Here is a 19,413-nt window from a genome sequence, read left to right on the forward strand (position 1 = left end):
CATGTTCATCCGAAGTCCCTCTCCCACTGCAGATGGAGTCTGTCTTGTCGATGAAGATCATGGCGGGTGTGCAGAACATAGCCTCAAGGAGAATCCGTTAACGTGACCGTTCAGGGGTCTCATAAAGCACTCTGAATTCTTAAGTAACTGTTGCTCTTCACTCTAAAACAGTGCAAACGGCAGGTGCACTCATTGTCCCCTCAAGCACCACCACTACCTTGTCATGGCTATCATGTCACGAAAAGGCAATCCAAAAGTAAAACCTATGTAGTCGGTGTTGCTGGGCAAAACATGCGTAGTCACTCATGACATTCTTTTTTTTCTTCTTTGTCTTTATCTTTATTTTTGAGGCAGGACTCACTGCGCAGCCCTGACTGGTCTAGAGCTGCTATGTAGAAAAAAAAAAAAAAAAAAAAAAAAAAAAAAAAACCTTACTGAAAACAGTTTTAAATAAAGCAATATCTAAAGACAGATCTGCCTCTACCTGATTTTTAAAACCCTTCTGTCCCATCCCTGCACTAAACATCCAAAATGCCAATCACCCTCAGTGGACAGGAAGCCAAAGGGCCCTTTTCCTCTCACAGAGAAAGACATGTTGAAGACACACCAAGCAGAAGGCAATATCCACAATGATTAACGTGTCCACAACTCGTAGAAAATACCCACGCTGCTCTTTCAGAAGATCACAATGTGCACAGACCTCAGTTATGAGGACTCACAGGCCCAGGCAGACAGACAGACAGCACTTGGAAATATGGACACAGCATCACGTACCATTTCAAACACCAGACAGACCATCTTCTCAGACTCCCCTCTGTACTTGGATGTCAGCGTAGACATCCAAGGAGATGCTGAAGAATGCTGACCCACACTCAGAGGCCACACAGTCTTACCAGCCCCAGGGGGTCCGACCATCAGCACACCCTGAAACTGCAAGATGAATTAAACAACACACTAGATTGAAATGCTGTTCACAAATGCTCATCATCTGATAATGCTGGTATCTGAGAGGATCCCCACTGAAACATAAAGTCTGTTGCATATAGCAAGAGCATCAAGAAAATGGTGACGTCTCCAGGTGTCTCGGGTCAGAGGTGGCCAGATAAGAGCTCATGATAGACAGGCTGAGCAGGCGTGGTGCACACCATGACACTAGCACCTGAGAAGTGTGCGTGTAGTGTTCAGAGTTGGAGGCTAGCTTAGACTACAGAAGAGACGCTGTCTGATAAAACAAGAGACAGGGAGGAAAAGAGGAAGCGGAAGGGAGAAAAGAGAAGCCCCAGGCAACAAGGAACCTTCCCATGCATTCAGAAAGAACCTTTCTGGAACCCAAGGGGAGACATTCCTATAATTGTCTGGACTACTTTCAGCAACCTTTCTGGGACCATGGGGTGGGCTGCTGCTCTTGCAAAGGACCTGAGCACAGTTCCCAGCACCCACGTAAGACTGAAAACCACCCTTATCTCCTGCTCCAGGGGATCCAACACCCCCTTCTGGCCTGTGGAGGCATCTGCATGCACGTTCCCCTACACAGACATACACGCAGAGAGACATATCAGTTTCTTAACTTTTTATTTGCAGAAAAAACATCCCAACATTCTTCTAATTAACCTCTAGCTCAGCCACTGAAGCACAGGTGACCCCTATCATACACAGGGCTTTGAAGATGGCCGCTTCAGCGCTCTAAGCCCCCCCCCTTGCTATGTGGCTGCGGTGTAACCCACTACAAATCCACACCAGGTATGGAGATGAAGGTGGGCTGCCCGACCTGCTGGTGCAAGCACAGACACACAGCAGTACTGCCCTGCATGTGCAAGCATCCACGCCAGGGCTGTCAGGCACGCTCACCTCAGGGCCTCTGAGCCCTTTGAAAAATTCCGGCATCCACATGGGGACGACCACAGCTTCCTGGAGCAACTTCTTGGCTTCCTCCAGATCCACTCTGTCGTCCCTGTGAAGGAACGGTTGCATTTGAGAGATGCCTCTGACTTACAGTCAAAGCTAATTAGTTTAAATGCATTTACTTACAAAACAATTTCTTTATTAAGACTGTATTCTAATTCTCTATAAAAAAAATAACCAGTGAGGGGGCTGAAGAGATGGCTCAGAGGTTAAGAGCACTGGCTGCTCTTCCAAAGGTCCTGAGTTCAATTCCCAGCAACCACATGGTGGTTCACAACCATGTATAGTGAGATCTGGTGCCCTCTGCTGGCCTGCAGGTGTACACGCAGGCAGAATACTATATACATAGTAAATAACTAAATCTTAAAATAAAATATGGCCAGTAAACACACACTGGCATTACTAATTAGAACATCTTTAAACTGAGCAAACTTTGTCAGCATGTCGACAACAACATGGAGAGCTTCCTTGGTTACATTTTGACAGAACTGTTATTATCAGGAGATCGGGAGGAGACAAGATCCACAGCAATCCACCCACCCTTATGATATGTTTTCTTCTTGACTATAATTCAAGGCTCTCACCAGTGAATGCTGGGGTTCCTGGACATAATGTCCCTCTCCAGATAAAGATTCCGCCAAATCTTTATCATACCCAGCACCATCAAACTTGGGAATTTCATCATCACTCGGGCCATCTTGCATATTTTTCCTTACCTGGAGGTATGAATAAAAATGTTATGGTCAGTGACAAAATAACTCTAATTGATATCATTAGGCTTTCAGCATACAGTGTGTCTATGAGTTCATGCGTGTCTATGAGTGTGCGTGTATGTATGTGTGTGCATATGTGTCCACGTGTGTGCATGTATGTATGCATATGTCTGTATATGCATGTATGTATGTGCATGTCTGTGTATGTGTGTGCATGTGTGTCCATATATTTGTTTGTATGTCTGTGTGTATAGATGTGTATGTGGGTATGTGTATACACGTATGTGCATGTATGTTTGTGTATGTGTGTGTGCATGTGTATGTATATGTGTACATGTGTGTGCATATGTCTATGGAGGGTGTGTGTCAACAGGTAGGAGCCAATGGTGAAACTCAGCGCCTGTGCACGCAGGGTGCAAGCACCCTAGCCCTGAGCCATCCTACCTGACCTAGCTGGTCAGAAGGTGATCACATGGTCAGACTCAGGTAGTCATCCTCACCTCCACATTCTTCGGGGACAGGTCCAGAGAAGCCTTCACTAATCCTCACTGGACCCAACAGTGTGGGGAACGCCTGCTTCTGACTGGCTCTACTGGAAACCCTAGTGACAGAATAGCTGACATGGTGCCTCACTGAATCAAACAATCTGACACTACAGCAGCTGCTTTCCCTTATAAGGAAAATGGGTGTCAGAAAGGCCGAGCATGTGCCTGCATCTCAGCCTTTTGGCAAAGATTCAGTGTCAAAGCAAAGGTAGGCTCCATTCATCGGGGCAGAAAAACGTAGCCCAGGCCCTGCCACCCAAACTCCCTCTCACCGCTCCCGCCTCTTCCTTCTGCTCCAAGGACCTTTTTCAATCACAGGAGTAGGACCTCAAGAGATGTTTGATCTATCCTGTGTTCTTTTACTAATACTGTGGTTTTAAGAAAAAGAAAGACTTGTAGGTTCTACCAAGACTCAGTCATCAGTGCAGGAGAAATGCTCTGAGGTCTCAGATTTCCACCCAGAACAGCCCTAATCACTAGGGCCCCACCCCACCCTGCCCCACCAAGAGAATCTGCCCCTTTTCTGTGTGATATAAAAATGAAGGCAAAGGTCACAATGAGGACACAACAGAACATGATAGACGGCTCCAATTCTACTTCTGGGGGAAACAGGAAGGCACGGTCACTACCAAAAGGAACCAACTAGCTCTCTTGGCAGAGGCGCTAGTACTCGGGAAACGACCACACCACGTTCTGGTGACCTGCTCTTCAGGACTTACTGGCAGTGGAGTGGCAGCGGCTAGGTTAAATGCTTTACTGATATCCTTGCAGCTCAAGGGGCGCATATTAAAACCGACTATTAAAACAAGCAAACTTGTGGCCGAACCACCCAGCAAACACCACCAGCAAATCTAAAACAAGCGACAGGTCACAAGCCAACTTCATAGCATTCTAGAGACCCGTCAACCCAAGCCCTGACATGTCTTTGTACTTGACACTTGCCAGATTAAAAGTCAAGTTAAAATTTCACTTTCATACAAATGTCCACAGGACAGGGAGGCCGACATGCACCCAGAGGAAGGAAAGGGCCCATCTCTGTCTCTGCAAATAGGAAGCATGGGGTTACAGGAAGGTGGCTGTGGGCAGGTTACACAGCCCATCGATGGCAATTCAGTTTCAGGGACGACAATGCGCTGTGTTGCCCTCACCAATCATCTAGTCCAGTGTGGGGACAGTCCTCAGTGGGACTGAACAGGGACACTGGCTATTGCCGGGAAGGGCGATGGCGCGGAGGAGAGGAATGGCAGAAGTAAAAGCCTTTTGCAGAATGGAAGGGGGAAGCGCGGCGAGCCACTGATGGACCTGCCCCGAGCAACTCTCCCAGGGAGGACCACATCAGTTCAAGACACTGAAGGGAGAAAAAGGTAAAGCCAAATCATCAGTAAAAAATGAGCAGCCGATGTCCTTATAACAAACTGGAATATAAATAAATAAGAATAGGGACAGCCAACAATAAATACCGTGAACCTGGAAACAAGCAACCGATTAACTGCACTACTTTAGTGAAAAGGACAGTTTTCAAGCCATAGAACCCATACCATCACTTGGGATGCTGTGACTTATACATGATACTAGGCTGAAATGTTGCAGAATATTAAGGTCAGACTTAGCAAGCATTTGATGCTGTGGAGGCCAGCCAACATTTTTTTTTCCATGAAAGTAAAATACGTAGCTTCTTTTCACTCATTTATAAGTTATTCAAATCCAGGCACCTTCCTTAAGGATGTTTTCTGAGTAAGACTCTATCTGAAGAAAATGAGGCGCTAAGTGATGAGGCAGATAGTTATAGCTTGTAGGCAATGATCCGCACAGTTCATCTGCAAATGCAGATAGTACTTGCATCTCACTTTGCAGTGTCTCACAGTGTGGGACCCAGTGATCAAAGGTAGTCAGTCGCTGGCCCTATGCCCTACATTTCACAGCATTTTACAGATACAACGTTGAGGGGACTGTACCCGGGGAATGAAGACCAGATGATCAACGGCTCACACGTCATGCCATAGGGAGAAGGGTTCTAAAAATTTGGGTGCCACATATGCTGGGCAGATTCCCCCACCAGCTGCCCCACATCACTACAGAGGAGCCAGGCCAAGGTGAGGAAACAGAAGAGGTGGTTTCAGATCAGCAGAACGATTTTCCCTTTCAACAAAGATACCAACTTTCTAGCCAAGCAGTGAACTACACACAGTGGCCAGAATGTGTCAGCTAAACTGTAGATTGACTGTGGCAGAAGCAAACACAGAAAATATTAGACAGACCAGGCCCCCAAATTATAGCCCACTGTAGCCCCACTGGTCCACACAGTAATGCATGTTGACAGTGCAAACAGCATCAGTGTCTTGGCTGCAGCGCCCTGCGTGGTCCCGTCAAGACACTAAGAGCTAACAGATGCACAGCAAGCACTATGCTTCCCAATTTCCATGTCCTGTCCACGCTATTTATGAGCCAGTTTAGTGTGCCAGGCTCTGTTCTAGGCACAGAATACAGCAATGAAGCAAACAGACAGACCTCTGTCCTCACGAGGCCTAGGCAGAGGTTAAAGGACACAGTCCACATGTGAGCCAAACATGGTGAACTGTTTAGCATCAGGAGCAGAAGCATCCTTCTTCAAGTGGCTGTGTCCTTCACAAGTTCCAAAAACAGGGGCAAAAGCACAGTTTGCAGTGGGTTGAGGGCACCATCAAAGAGGTAGCAGCAGCCAGGCCAGCCAGGGCTTGCGAATGCTGGCGGGAAGATACTGCAGCTAATCTAAGGGGGCAGAGCAGGGAGAGGGTTTGATCACAGAACACAAAGTGGGCTGTGTCCCGAGCTGCCAAGGGCACACAGACCAGGGGCAATGGCTTCCCCTGCATTTTGGCTTATGCTTTCTGGAGCATGCACAACGGCCAGCACGGGTAGAGTTCTGAGAAAGGAGAAAAGAACTAAAGAAAGACGGTTACTGAGATTTCACAACCAATCTTCCCATTTAGGAAATACCACATTCAAACAGAGCTCCCAAACCCCCAGCAACCTGACAGCCTTGAAACTGGAGAAACTTTAGCTCAACAAGAAATGTACAGATGTACATTTACAAATTGTAAAATCAAGAGGCCTTACCACAACCTAAGGGTTCTTCTCTCAAAGACCAAGGTGACAATAAAAGGGAAAAGAAAGCTGCCACAGATTTTTAAAAAATTTTTAAAAGATAGTACCAACTCCTACATATGTGCAGTTCAGCCACAGTTATAGAGGTAAAAATGTCTGAGGATTACAAAGATGAAAGTGCTACATGATAGCTGATGTAAGACGGCAACATATACAGATGGCTTAATGTCCACAAATCAGAATGAGAAAGTTTAAGAACATCATTGATCAAAATACACTCAACACATGTAAGAAAGATTTTCTGTCTGAGTTAGGAAGTATTTACACAACACTCAGTAAACACACTCATGAAACCATGGTACTGTTAAGACACCAGCAATGTTGAATGCTGGCAATTATAGAGACCTGCAACCCCCACTCTCCCAGTTACAGGGCTAACACCTGCTTGCAAAACTATTTGATGTGACCTCCCAATGCATATGCTAAAAAGATAATACTTAAATCACCTCCCTTCCCGATTACCACTGTCTGTGGACTAGACGTGTCTTAACTCTGTGTCCCCATGGTGGAAGCAGCTCGGAGCGGGGAATCACCCACCTGATGTAGGCAAAACTGAGTGAGATACTAAACCCATCACAGTAGAGTCAGAACTGTAGACTGCAGAACTCAGCAGGTGGTGCCAGTTAGGGCTCATTGTTTTCCTGTTGACTATCTAGACTTTCAACAGTGAGGGTTAAAATGTCAATGCCAAGCCAACTTAAAAGAATGCCATTGGAGGCTGGGGTGGTGGCTCAGAGGGCACCACCCTGGCAGGAAGGCATGAAAACCTGAGTGCAGACCATGGTGCCCAGGTGGAAAGCCCAGGTGGTGATGTGCACTTGTAATCCCATGGGAGGCAGAGACAAGAGGACCCTGTGAAAGACCAAAGAATTAAAAATTAGTTTTTTGAGATATTGGTTCAAAGTTTAAAGCACAACCTGAACAAAGGCCAGCCAGGTGGAGACATGTCCAGCCACCTGGGGGGAGGAATTGGCCTTCCCACATTCTTGTCCTGCCCACTAGAGAATACAGTTGCTAGGAAACCAGCCCAGATGGCCAGGCCAGAACTATTTACGGTCTTGATGCCTAAAGTAAACCAATCATTTCAAAAGTCAATTTCCCTTACCCAATCATGTAACGCCAAGGCATGTAACCCGCCACTTGCAGTTTTTCTCTTTAAAAACCTTGTTCCCCTAGACCGTCTTGCTACATTCTTCTCCTGCTTCCACAGGAAGTTTTACAACCTGAGCCCGAGCTTGTATTAAATAAACCCTCATGTGTTTTGTGGCAGAGTCGATTCCTGGTGGTCTTTGGGGGTCTCACGAACTGGGCACAACACCCAGAGCCCACAGCCAACTAGAGGTTAGGGTCAGCAGAAGAACATGTCTTCAAAGAGAAGATGGGTGATGACAGAGAAGCCTGCTGTCAACCTATGACCTGCACATATGTATACACAGGTAGGCAGCCGCACCTACACACATACACATGCATGCATATGCACCATACATGCACAAACACATATGGCATTTCTATTCATTTTACATTATTAAAAAATAAATGTTCTTCCATATTTGAAAATTGTCCTACTCATCAATGTTGCACAAGTCATGGAAAGATGAGCAAAATTCCAGGATCCTTAGCTTTTCATTGTGTCACTTCCATCTAACCAATGAAGACAATTAACCAGCATTTGTGTCACCACTGCACCCATCACTGCAGTCACAGGCGAGACAGAGACAGACGTGGGCCCATACCAGGAAGAGCATCGTTTAAAGTCCGTAAAGAGCACTGGACTTTGCTGTTTCTAAATGACAGACAGATAGCTGCACATGCCTTGCGTTACTCATACTGCTAATGAACTCACATGTGCATGTATACCAGCATGAATTACATATGGGCATACATTTTTTTCCAGAAAAAGTCATTCTTAAACATGCACCAACACCCCACATGAGATAATTCATAACATAACTCAACTATGATTTGTGCATTTAAGTCACTGTTCATTGGTGCAGTCAGCAGGCATCAACATCCTGCCATGCCTGTGTCTCGAAGCTAAGTGTGAGAAGGAAGGTATTCAGCCATTTGTTTATAAAATGTAAGGAGACACCACGATTAAGGTGGGTTAACTGAGCAGTAGAAGTGCTGGGAGTGGACGTGCCCTCCTTTAATAAAAACTCTACACGTGTGACTGTCATCATTGGACCATGTGGGACACATATGACCATCAGTCATTGGACTATGCTGGACACATGTGACTGTCATCATGGGACCATGAGAGACACCTGTGACCATCATCATTGGACCATGCGGGATACATGTGACCAATATCACTGGACCATGTTGGAAACTTGTGACCACTATCATTGGACCATGCAGGACACATGTGACCAATATCACTGGACCATGAGAGACACTTGTGACCATCATCATTGGACTATGCTGGACACATGTGACGGTCATCATGGGACCATGGGTGACACGTGAGACCATCATCATAGGACCAGCAAGACAATTGTGACCATTGTCATGGGACCAAGTAGGATACATTGCAACCATCATCAACATGGGACCATGCAGGACACGAGTGAATGACATAGGACCACGTAGATGAAGACACTTGGCCACAATCCTGACAGTCTGAGTTCAACTTGAGTTTGGTCTGCAGAAAACACATGATGAAAGGAGAGCATTAAGTCCTGCAAGTTGTTAGAGCACTTGCTGAATATGTAAGAGGTCGAGACAAGTACATATTCAAAACCATGCTGAGAGATGGCAAGAGAGACGGCTCAGCTGTTAATGACTCTTGGTTTTCCACAGAACCCACAGTCTGCTCCTGGCGCCCAAGCAGGCAGCCCACACTCTCTCACTCCAGCTTCCGGAGAGCCACCTTCTGCCCTCTGTGAGCTAGAGAGAGCTCAGCAGTTAAAAGCATGTACAGCTCTTGTAGAGACCCTCAGCTCAGCTCCCAGTACCCAAATCTAGTGGCCCACAGTTGCCTGTAACTCCTCTGAGAAACCCGATGCTCTGACCTTCATATAAACCATTCATTGCCTACACAGACACCCACAACACATACACATAATTAAAATAAGTCTTTTAAAAAAGGAAAAAGGAAACTCATATTGATTACAGAGCTAGAGACAGGGTTCAGCCATTAAGATCACTAGCTGTTCTTCCAGAGGACAAAGTTTGGTTCATAGCTCCCTTGTGGTGGCAACAATCATGTATAGCTCCAGTTCCAGGGAATCTGACACCCTTTTCTGGCCTCCACAGGCACCACACACATGTGGTGCATCAACATACATGTAGATAAAACACCTCCAATATAAAAAAAAAAAGTGAAAAATACATCTTAAAAAAAAGGTAGGCTAGGCATGGTAGTGCATGCCTTTAATCCCAGTACTTGGGAGGCAGAGGCTGTCAGAGCTCTGTGAGTTAGAGATCAACCTGATCTACAGATCCAGTTCGAAGTCAGCCAGGGCTGCATAGTAAAATCTCACCTCAAAAACAACAAAAATAAAAACCATGGTACGCTGGGATGAGAAGTGAGGTCAACCTAACAATGAGAAATGACTGAGGATGTAGCTCAGTCAGGAAGGTTTATGCTTCACATGTATGAATCCCTCAGTTCAATCCCCACTGTCTCTCTCTCTCTCTCTCTCTCTCTCTCTCTCTCTCTCTCTCTCTCTCTCTCATAGGCTGGGTTATAGCTCAGTGGGTCCAGTTTGCCAAAAATAAACAATGTTCTTTCATACCCAGTACCAAGTACCTCCAACATTTGGGAGGTAAAGGCAAAGGAGTGCCACAACCTGAAAATCATCCTGAGCTAAACAAAACATATGCAGTCTAATGACCTGAGTTCAATATCCAGAACCTACTTAGTAGGTTGTCCTATGACCTACACACACACACAATCATACCACTAATAACACAACTCTGAAGTCCAAGGCAGGAGGACTCAAAGGCAGACTGGACTATAAAGAGTTCCAGGCCAGCCCGGGCTGTATCAAGAGACCTTATCTAAAAATAAATCAAGGGGTCGGTATGTGCCTTAGGAGACAGAGGCAAACAGATCTCTGTAAGTTTAAGGCCAGCTTGAGCTACAGAAGAGTTCAGGGCTACACGCTGAGAACCTGTCTCAAAAAAGGAAAAAAACAGGTTAAAAAATCCACCTAAGCTAAGGTTGGTGATACTTGCCTACAATCCAGGAGTCAGGTGGATCCAGAGTTCAAGGTCATCGTAAACTACACAATAAATTTGAGGTCAGCCTTGGCTACAGAACACTGTCTAAAAAACAAGAGATGGCTCAGAGCACATTATTGCTCCTGCAGGGGACCTAGTTAGGGCTCCCAGCACTCATTTTACAAGGCCAACAGGCACCTGTAGTTCTAGTTGCAGAATTACCCTACTGTACCCTCCCGGCCCCGCAGTGCTGGAGGAGTTACAGAGCAAACCACAGCACCTGGGCTTTCGCTGGGTGATGAGAACTGAACTTCAGTTCTTATGCTTTGAAAGGCAAGAACATGCTGACTGAGCCATCCCCTAGCACCCAAAAGTTGTACTTTCTATCATCATTTGAAATAATTAGCTTATGACAAAAAGGAAGGAAGGAAGGAAGGGAGGGAGGGAGGGAGGGAGGGAGGGAGGGAGGGAGGGAGGGAGGGAGGGGAGGGGAGGGGAGGGGAGGGGAGGGGAGGGGAGGGGAGGGGAAGGGAGGGGAAGGGAAAGGAAAGGAAAGGAAAGGAAAGGAATGAAAGAAAGATCACTGTATTTTTATATATTTTACTACACTTTACCAGATCTCATTATAGGAGTTTTGATAGTCATATCAAATAAGAACTGTCACAAATCTGCAATTGCTAAATATAAACTTTTTCATTTCACTATACTTGGGTTTTCTGCAGGTTTGAATTTTTCCAAAAAAAAAAAATTAAGAGGAAAGAACTTCACTGCTATGAACAGGTCTGGTAATATAGCCCAAGCAGGCAAAGGCACATATTGCCAAGCCTAACAACCTGAATTCAATCTCTAAGAAATATGGTGAGGAGAGAGAGATATGATGCCTCCAAGTCCTGTCCTCCACACCCTTGCCCCATGGCATGTGTACCTATACATGTATATGTATGAACACATGCGTGACTTTTAAAATTACATGCTGCAACAGTCCTCGTGGGCTACTGAACAATGGTGATAGCAAAAGAAGATAAATAGTAAGCACACACAGGACAAACAAATATTCAGTAAGGTGTTTAGTTATTTATATATTTATGTTTGGTTTTTTGATACAGGGTTTCTCTGTGTAGCCCTGGCTGTCCTGGACTCACTTTGTAGACAAGGCTAGCCTCAAACTCACAGAGCTCCACCTGCCTCTGCCTCACCAAATGCTAAGTAAGGTTTTAAAACACAAGTAATTATAGCTTGTCATAATAAACTATAAAGACAAAAAAAATCAAACCTGAAAATATTTAAAGAGGGAAAACTGAAAAAAAGGGGGGGGGGCATGAACTAACTAGCTATTAGCTTATTTCTCTAATCTGCAATTGAGTTCCCAGAAAGCATGATTTTAAGGAATTTTAACTTTTTATGACCCCGCTAACCCATGTTATCTTTTTTTTAAAAAGATCTCTTTATTATGTATAGTGTTCTGCCTTCATGTACGCCTGCACAAAAGAAGAGGGCACCAGATCTCATTATAGATGTTTATGAGTCACCATGTTATTGCTAGGAGTTGAACTCAGGACCTCTGAAGAACAACCAGTGCTCTTAACCTCTGAGCCACCTCTCTAGGCACAGGACCCCCAACCCCCACTGGTACCTTCTGCCAGTAAACATGCTTGCCCTTGGTTCTGATCAGAGTGTTATTTTTGTTTGTTTGGGGTGGGATCTCAGATACCCCAGCCTGTCCTCAAACTCTGTGTGTAATCAGGGATGGCCTTGAACTTCTGACCCCTGCCTGCCACCTAATTACAAACTTGTGCCACCACATGCCATTTATTTGGTGCTGAGGATTATACAGAGGGCTTCATGCATGTTATGTAAGAACTCTACAAGTTGAGCTACGCCTGGCTCCTAGAATGAATTTCTCTAATTATAATTTAGAGGATATTTTATTAGTTTCTATAATCAAACGCACAGATAAGACCTTATAGCTTTAATTACCTCTATACAAAAGGAGTAGCTGCTAATTTCTGTGCCACACCAACACAACGCTCAGAGTGAAGGTTTTAAAACCAGGTATCAGACCCGCCCTTACAGCTCTCCAATGATAACACACGTCCTAGAACCATGCACAGAATTTGTATCAACACCACAGGCATTGCATGATGTGCTGCATTCCACCCTCAGCATCAGAACACATGCACGCTACTCTCTGTTCCCAGAGCAATCACTTCCCTCGAGTTAATTCTAATGGAACCCTCCAAGGCTTACAAAAAACAGCTTTACTGCACTTGTTTAGTAGTGTGTGCAAGGTCCCAGGATACGTTCCTAATTCCATCAAGAAACTAACCAAAAAAGAAAGCATTAGGGATGGAGAGATGGCTCAGTGGTTAAGAGAACTGGCTACCATACCAGAGGACCCAGGTTCAATGACATGTGCAGTGACCAACATCCACCTGTACCTCCAGTTTCACAGGATCCTAACCATGGGTACTGTACAAACACGCTGCAAAGACATTCAAGCAGGCAAAACACTCACACACATAAATAATCATAAAAAGTTGAAGGCTGAAGAAATGGCTCAGAGGTTAAGAGCACTTGTTGGTCCTGGAGAGGACCCAGGGTTGGTTCTCAGCACCTACCTGGAGGCTCACAGCCATCTACACGCCAGTCCCAGGTAATCTGGCACCTTTTCTGACCTCTGTAGGCATCAGGCCCACTTGTGGTGTGTATACATGTATGCAAGAAAAACGCTCACATATATAAAATAAAGAAATAAATAAAAATAAGATTTTTCAAAGAAATTTTAAAAAGCAAACACTAGAGTGCTGGAGAGGTGGCTCAGTAGCTAAGAGCACTCTACTGGCTGCTCTTCCAAGGACCCAGGTTCAATTCCTTCAATTCCCAGCACTCACATAGCAGCTCACAACTGCCTCAAATTTCACTTCCAGGGGAATCCAACATTCTCACAAAGATATACTTGCAGGTAAAACATCAATGCATATAAAATAAAAAATCAATCATTAACCTGGGCATGGTGACACACACCTTTAGTCCCAGTGCTCAGAGAGGCTGAGGCAGACAGCTCTCTATGAGTTGGAGGCCAGTCTGGTCTACAAAGCAAGTCCAGGACAGCCAAGGCTACACCGAGAAACCCTGTCTTGAGAAACAAAAAACATACAAACAAACAAAAAAAACAACCAAAACTGTAGATGGAGCTCAGTTACTAGAGTGCCTGCCTACAATGATGCACAAAGTCCCAGACTATATATAGCACCACGTAAACTGAGTGGCACACACCTGTAATCCCAGCATGTGGGAGATGGAGGGAGATCAGGTGCTCAGACAGTTCAAAGCCAGCCTGGGATATGTGAAACCCCATCTCCAAAAAAATAAGAGGGTAAAGGGGCTAAGGACATATTCATTAAATTATGATTTCTATTTTCCATTGTATAATGGAGAATTATTTAAAAGTTTCACTATATAGCTGTCCTCAAATCCATGATTCTTCTCCTGTCATAACCTTTCAAACAATGAGAGTACTGGCAAGTACCAACATGTCTAGTCTAACTACTTTTCAACCTCAGAGTAAGACAAACTTAAAAAGATGAAAGTTGTTAACAGTTCCTAAAATTTCCAAAGAAAACAATGGAAGAAACAAATATCCTGAGACATACTAAAAGCAGCTAAAGCTTATGACTCCACATTGTATTTCAAAACAAATAATCAACCATACATTATTCCCTTTCATTTTTTAGTGCATATTAATCAATGGATCAGAACAAATCCTGCAGGGCCACCATGGGCATCTCTTGAATTTTGCCCAAATGAGATCTCCAACTCCCTATTTCAGTGGGTAGACTTTTTCTTTGGTTGACACTTTAGACAGACAAACATGGGGAATCAGTATGGATTTAAAAAACATTCAAAGCATTATCATCCAAATAGAACTCTGAAAAGCCAATGCCTAAACACAAAATGAAAATCTAGCCAAGGTCAGGAGGATGAGTAAAAGGTCAGGAAGTGAGTAAAAGCACCTGCTACCAAGCCTGACAACCTGAGTTTGACCCGAGACCCATGTGGTGTGGAGAACAAACTCCCTTCTGTTTCCCGCTGACCTCCACATCAGCACTGTGGCACACAGCACCCACAATCCATAATGAATGTTTTGGGTTGTTTTTTTAAATACATGACAACTCAGCTATTCAATGATAAAAATAAACACAAATTACCTTGACTCAACTGTTCACAGCACAGCCTTTTAGAACAATTTTCAATTTGTTTTACATTCTCATTAATGGTCATAATAAAAAAAAATCCCAAAACTACATAGGATACGGTGGTACAAGCCTTTAACTCTAACACTTGGGAGACAGAGGTAAGCATAGATCTCAGGAGTCCAAGGCCAGCCTGGTCTACATAGTGAAATCCTGTCTTAAACAAAACAAAGTCAATCCAGAAGTACAGGTCATGCACTACTCACGCCAATACACCCCACCTAAAACTTTCCTATGATACACAAGGAAGATACATAGAAGATTGTACAGCACAACTCAGAACAACATTCAAACATAATACCATATAAATATAAATGAAGCTCTTTAAAACTGTTCAACACAGAAGCTCAGGCCAAATCTTTTCTCCAAAAATAATACAGCTCAGCCTGGTCTACAGAGTGATTCCAGGACAGCTAAGACTACACATAAAGAAACCCATCTGTCTAAACAATTGTCGAGCTATATTTTAGGTAACTGGACTGGAGAATTCGATACTACAATGGAGCAGCTGAGAGTGGCCATTGTCACAGTAAATTCTACCGGAGTAGACGCAGGACTAGCCACAGGATTATCAACATGGATTGCTGCAGCCATGAATCATCTGAAGGAATGGGCGGGCATGGGAGTGTTAGCAGGCCTTCTGGTGTTGGTCTCCTTGGTTTGCCTGTGGTATATATGCAAGATTAGAGTCTCACAACAGTGTGATGCAGCCATGATCATTCAGGCCTTTACAGCCATTGAAGCAGGACATTCTCCCCAAGCATGGTTGGATACCATAAAAAGCTAAAATGATACGCTCAGGATGCGAGGCTAAGCACTGCACTCAGGGTCAGCCGCTTTGGACCCAGAGAAGAGCATGTCTGATTGCATGCGGGTTGATGCCCCAGGTCCCGCCTCTGAGAAAAAGGTATTGGACGGGTCTGATGCTCTTTGGGTGGATGACACCTAAATGAACATCTGTACAAAGTCCCAATTTATTTCTAATATCAGAGATCAGACCTCTACTCTTGCCTGATGCGTCTAAAACAAAAAGGGGGAACTGTAGAGAGCTGCGGAATGCTATGCCTTAAAGATGGAGCTGGTTTCCGCCTTCCACCTTCCCGATGGTGAGTGCTCTCTGTCACGAACAACTCCACATTTGGCTAAGGCCGAGGATCTGGCTTGCTTCCATGTATGTGGACCTATCTGCATTGCCCCCGTGGCACGCCTGGGTTGGCTACCCAGAGGCTATTTAAGCTGTGGGCTGGCTTTCCCCGGGGTCCGAGGATTGTTCAATGTTCCTGAATAAACTGCATTGAAAAAAAAAAAAAGAAAAAAAAAATTCTAATATATTAAGTAGTAAGGTATATTTTACTTCATATCATTTGTTTTAATTTTATGATTTAAATATTGATAAAACCAAAAAAAAAAAAAGAAACCCTGTCTCAAAAAAAGCAAAGCAAAACACCCGAAAAACAAAAACAAAACAAAAAATAATATGTCTGACTAATCTGGTATCTAGCTGCCTCCATCCCAGCTCCCAGGCCCATGTCTCTAAAAAGCACAAATTAAATAGCACAAATTTCCTGCCTTCAGAGGAAAAAATTCATGTTTAGAATGCCTGAGCTTTCAATCTTGTACATACGAAAAAGAAGGTGAAAACATACTAAGGTATTTTTCAGAGGCCAAAGTATCTAAGATACAAGGACAAGGAACAACTTCCTCTGCTTAGCCCAAGGGGACACAAAACAGTATTATTCCGCTCTAAGGGCCATGTCTCCAAAGGTGCTTACAGAGCTCCTCCATCAAACTAAATTTCCTTCCTAAATACCTGAAACTATCCACTTGGCACTCAAGTGGTCAAAAAATAGTTATAAGGAATGAATTCATGGAAATAATTCAAGTAAATGCTGACCAACGCCCTTATTCAAAAGATAAAGGATGTGGCTCCTTCCGATATGTTAATCTTTCAACCCTAAGACTGCTTTCACTCAGGGCTGGAGGGAAGGCTTAATTAAATGTGTGCTCTTCCAGAGGGCGTGGTTTCATTACACACTCACACGCTACTGAGTAACAACTGTTTAGTAAGGTGCAGAACTAGGGCTCAAGGTTGGATAACACAGCTGTAGCTCGAACTACGAGTGACTGCACTTATCACTCCCTAACAGTGACACCCCAGTGATGTCCCTGTAAGGATCAACCCTAACTGAGGACACGGAACTCGTTCTGCCTTCTCTTCATTTACCTGTTACAAGTGGATTACATTGTTGTAATGGAGGTTTTGGTTTCTTAAAAGCTCGGTTATGTTATATAGAGTGTGTCTCTGCCAGTTGGTATCGGACATCCTCCTGCAGCATAAAGAGGGGTGTGGTCTAGGACACTGAGGGATATAAACAGGAGAGCCCAGAAGAGAAAGGGTGGCTTGTGTTGAGTGGCTGTTTGGAGAGACTAGAGATGCTTTGTGACACAGCAGCTTGGAGGAGAGAGACAGAGGAGACTGCTTGCTGTCTCTGCTGTTGACAGAGGTTGGTATGACCCCAAAAAGAACCCATCGAGCCTAAACAGCCAGGAGAAGTAAAAGGGTTTGCAGCCCCTCTACCCACTAAACTTCTCTCTCCTACCTAGAGTTGGGGGTTGAAAGGAAGAGGCTTTAAGGAACCCCAAATAAAATAATTTTTAAAACAGGTGCAACACATTGTATTATCAAGACACATTACCAAAAAAATAAATGTGCTGAGTTATGAAGGAATAAGAATCAAAGCTACCAGCAAAATAACAAGAAAAGCAAGATGATAACTTTAATATACCCTGCTATTAGTCAAAAGATCCAGGATGAAGAGTTGACTCAGAATACAGAGGACCTAGGATTGGTTCCCAGCATTCAATCCAGTAATTATAGTTCCAGGGGATCTGACATCATCTTCTGATGTCTGTGGGCACCTGGTATTCACATGGTAAACATGCATGCATGAGGGCAGAATCAGTGTACATGAAATGAATCTAAACAAATTTTTTTCTAAGGGATTAAAAGATTTCTTCACATAGAATAAAAGTAATAACCATATGACTCAGTAATTCTACTCATAGATATACTCGAGAGTAATGGATATACTGCCAGGGCTTGTAGGTACAGTTCAGTGGTAGAGTATTTGCCTACCATCCTCAAGAGCCTGTATGCCATACCCAGCACTAGGGGAAAATAAACACACACACACACACACACACACACACACACACACACACACGTATATGAATGCTCACAGGATTATTTACCACAGTCAAAAAAGTAGAAAAAATCAAATGGCCACTAACTGAAAAATGGAAACATACAAAATGTAATTTGTACACACAATGAATACAGTTCAAGCTCTCTATTAAAGGGTCAACAATTACAGATTTACTAAGAGTAGGTCAAAATCTATGAGGTGAGCAGGGTACAGAGGGACAATCTATGATCCTAGCACTTAGGAAGCTAAGGAAAGAGGGTCCCAAGTTTGAAGTCAGAGTGAGGTACATGAGTTCCAGGTCCTACCACTGGGAAAGCACAGACAGGCAAGACAGAGCTCCAGAACTTGCTGGCCAGCCAGTCTAGGCAATCAGTGAAGCAAGATCCAATGTTGTACTCTGACCTCCATGTAAGTACCTGCACTCACATATGTACATCCAAACCACAAGATTAAAATAAAAAAAATTAATGAGGTAAAAAGCAACTGAGGAAGACACCTGACACCTTTGGCCTCCAAATACAGGTATACCCATGTACATACATACATACACACACACACACACACACACACACACACACACACAAACCCACTGCCTTCTTAGACACATGCAAAATAAACAATTGGTGTAGTGGCACAAGTCTGCAATGCCAACACTTAGGAGATGAAGGCAGGGGCTCAAAGACAGCCTTAGCTACTACAATACATAACCAGTTTTGAGGCAATCCTAGACTGCCTGAAACCCTGACAAGAAAGGGGAGGAACAAGTAATGAGACAGCTCAGCAGTTAAGAGCATTTGTTACTATTCCCAGCACCCACACAGTGGCTTACACCCCTCCATAACTCCCAGGCAGGCATATGATACACATTCATACATGTAAAATAAGTCCTCAAAAAAATAACAAAAATAAAAAGATAAATAATGGGATGGACAGATGGCTCAGTGCTTAAGAGCACTTGGCTGCTCTCCCAAACTCCTAATGGACCTAAGTTTGATTCCCAAACACCCACATCAGGCAGCTACAACTAACTGCTTGCAACTCCAGTTTCAGAAAATCCAATGCCATCTGCTGGCCTCCACGGGCACCCACATGTGGCACATACACACAGACACATGGATAAACAAAGTAAATGGAGATACAGACTTTAGGAAGAAATATCTGAAATTTCCTTTGAGTGAGTGGTTGGCTTGTTTTTTGGGTTTTTTTGTTTTGTTTTTTACATATAGGTGTGTTTTACTTGCAAGGATGCCTGCTGCCTCCACAGATCAGAATAAAACACAGGATGTCTGGGAACTGGAAACCCTGTCCCAACTCCCACCTCACCTCGAAAAATAAGAAAGGAAAAAAAAGAGAGAGAGAGAAAGAAAGACAAGGACAGGCAGATGCAGCCCAGTGGCAGAGCCTTGCCTGTCATATAGAGAACTGTGGGTTCAGTACCTACTAGCTTCCCACCCAGCAAATAAAGTGCCACACACAGTGGCTCATA

General features: G+C 44.1%; 1 pseudogene; it reads right to left on the reverse strand.

The window, feature by feature from the left end:
• Positions 1–402: 402 nt before the first annotated feature.
• LOC110539774 (katanin p60 ATPase-containing subunit A-like 1) overlaps positions 403–19,413 on the reverse strand; it is a 47,402-nt pseudogene continuing 28,391 nt past the window's right edge.

This window comes from Meriones unguiculatus, chromosome 4 (assembly GCF_030254825.1).
Source record: "Meriones unguiculatus strain TT.TT164.6M chromosome 4, Bangor_MerUng_6.1, whole genome shotgun sequence".
NCBI classification, from domain to species: Eukaryota; Metazoa; Chordata; class Mammalia; order Rodentia; family Muridae; genus Meriones; species Meriones unguiculatus.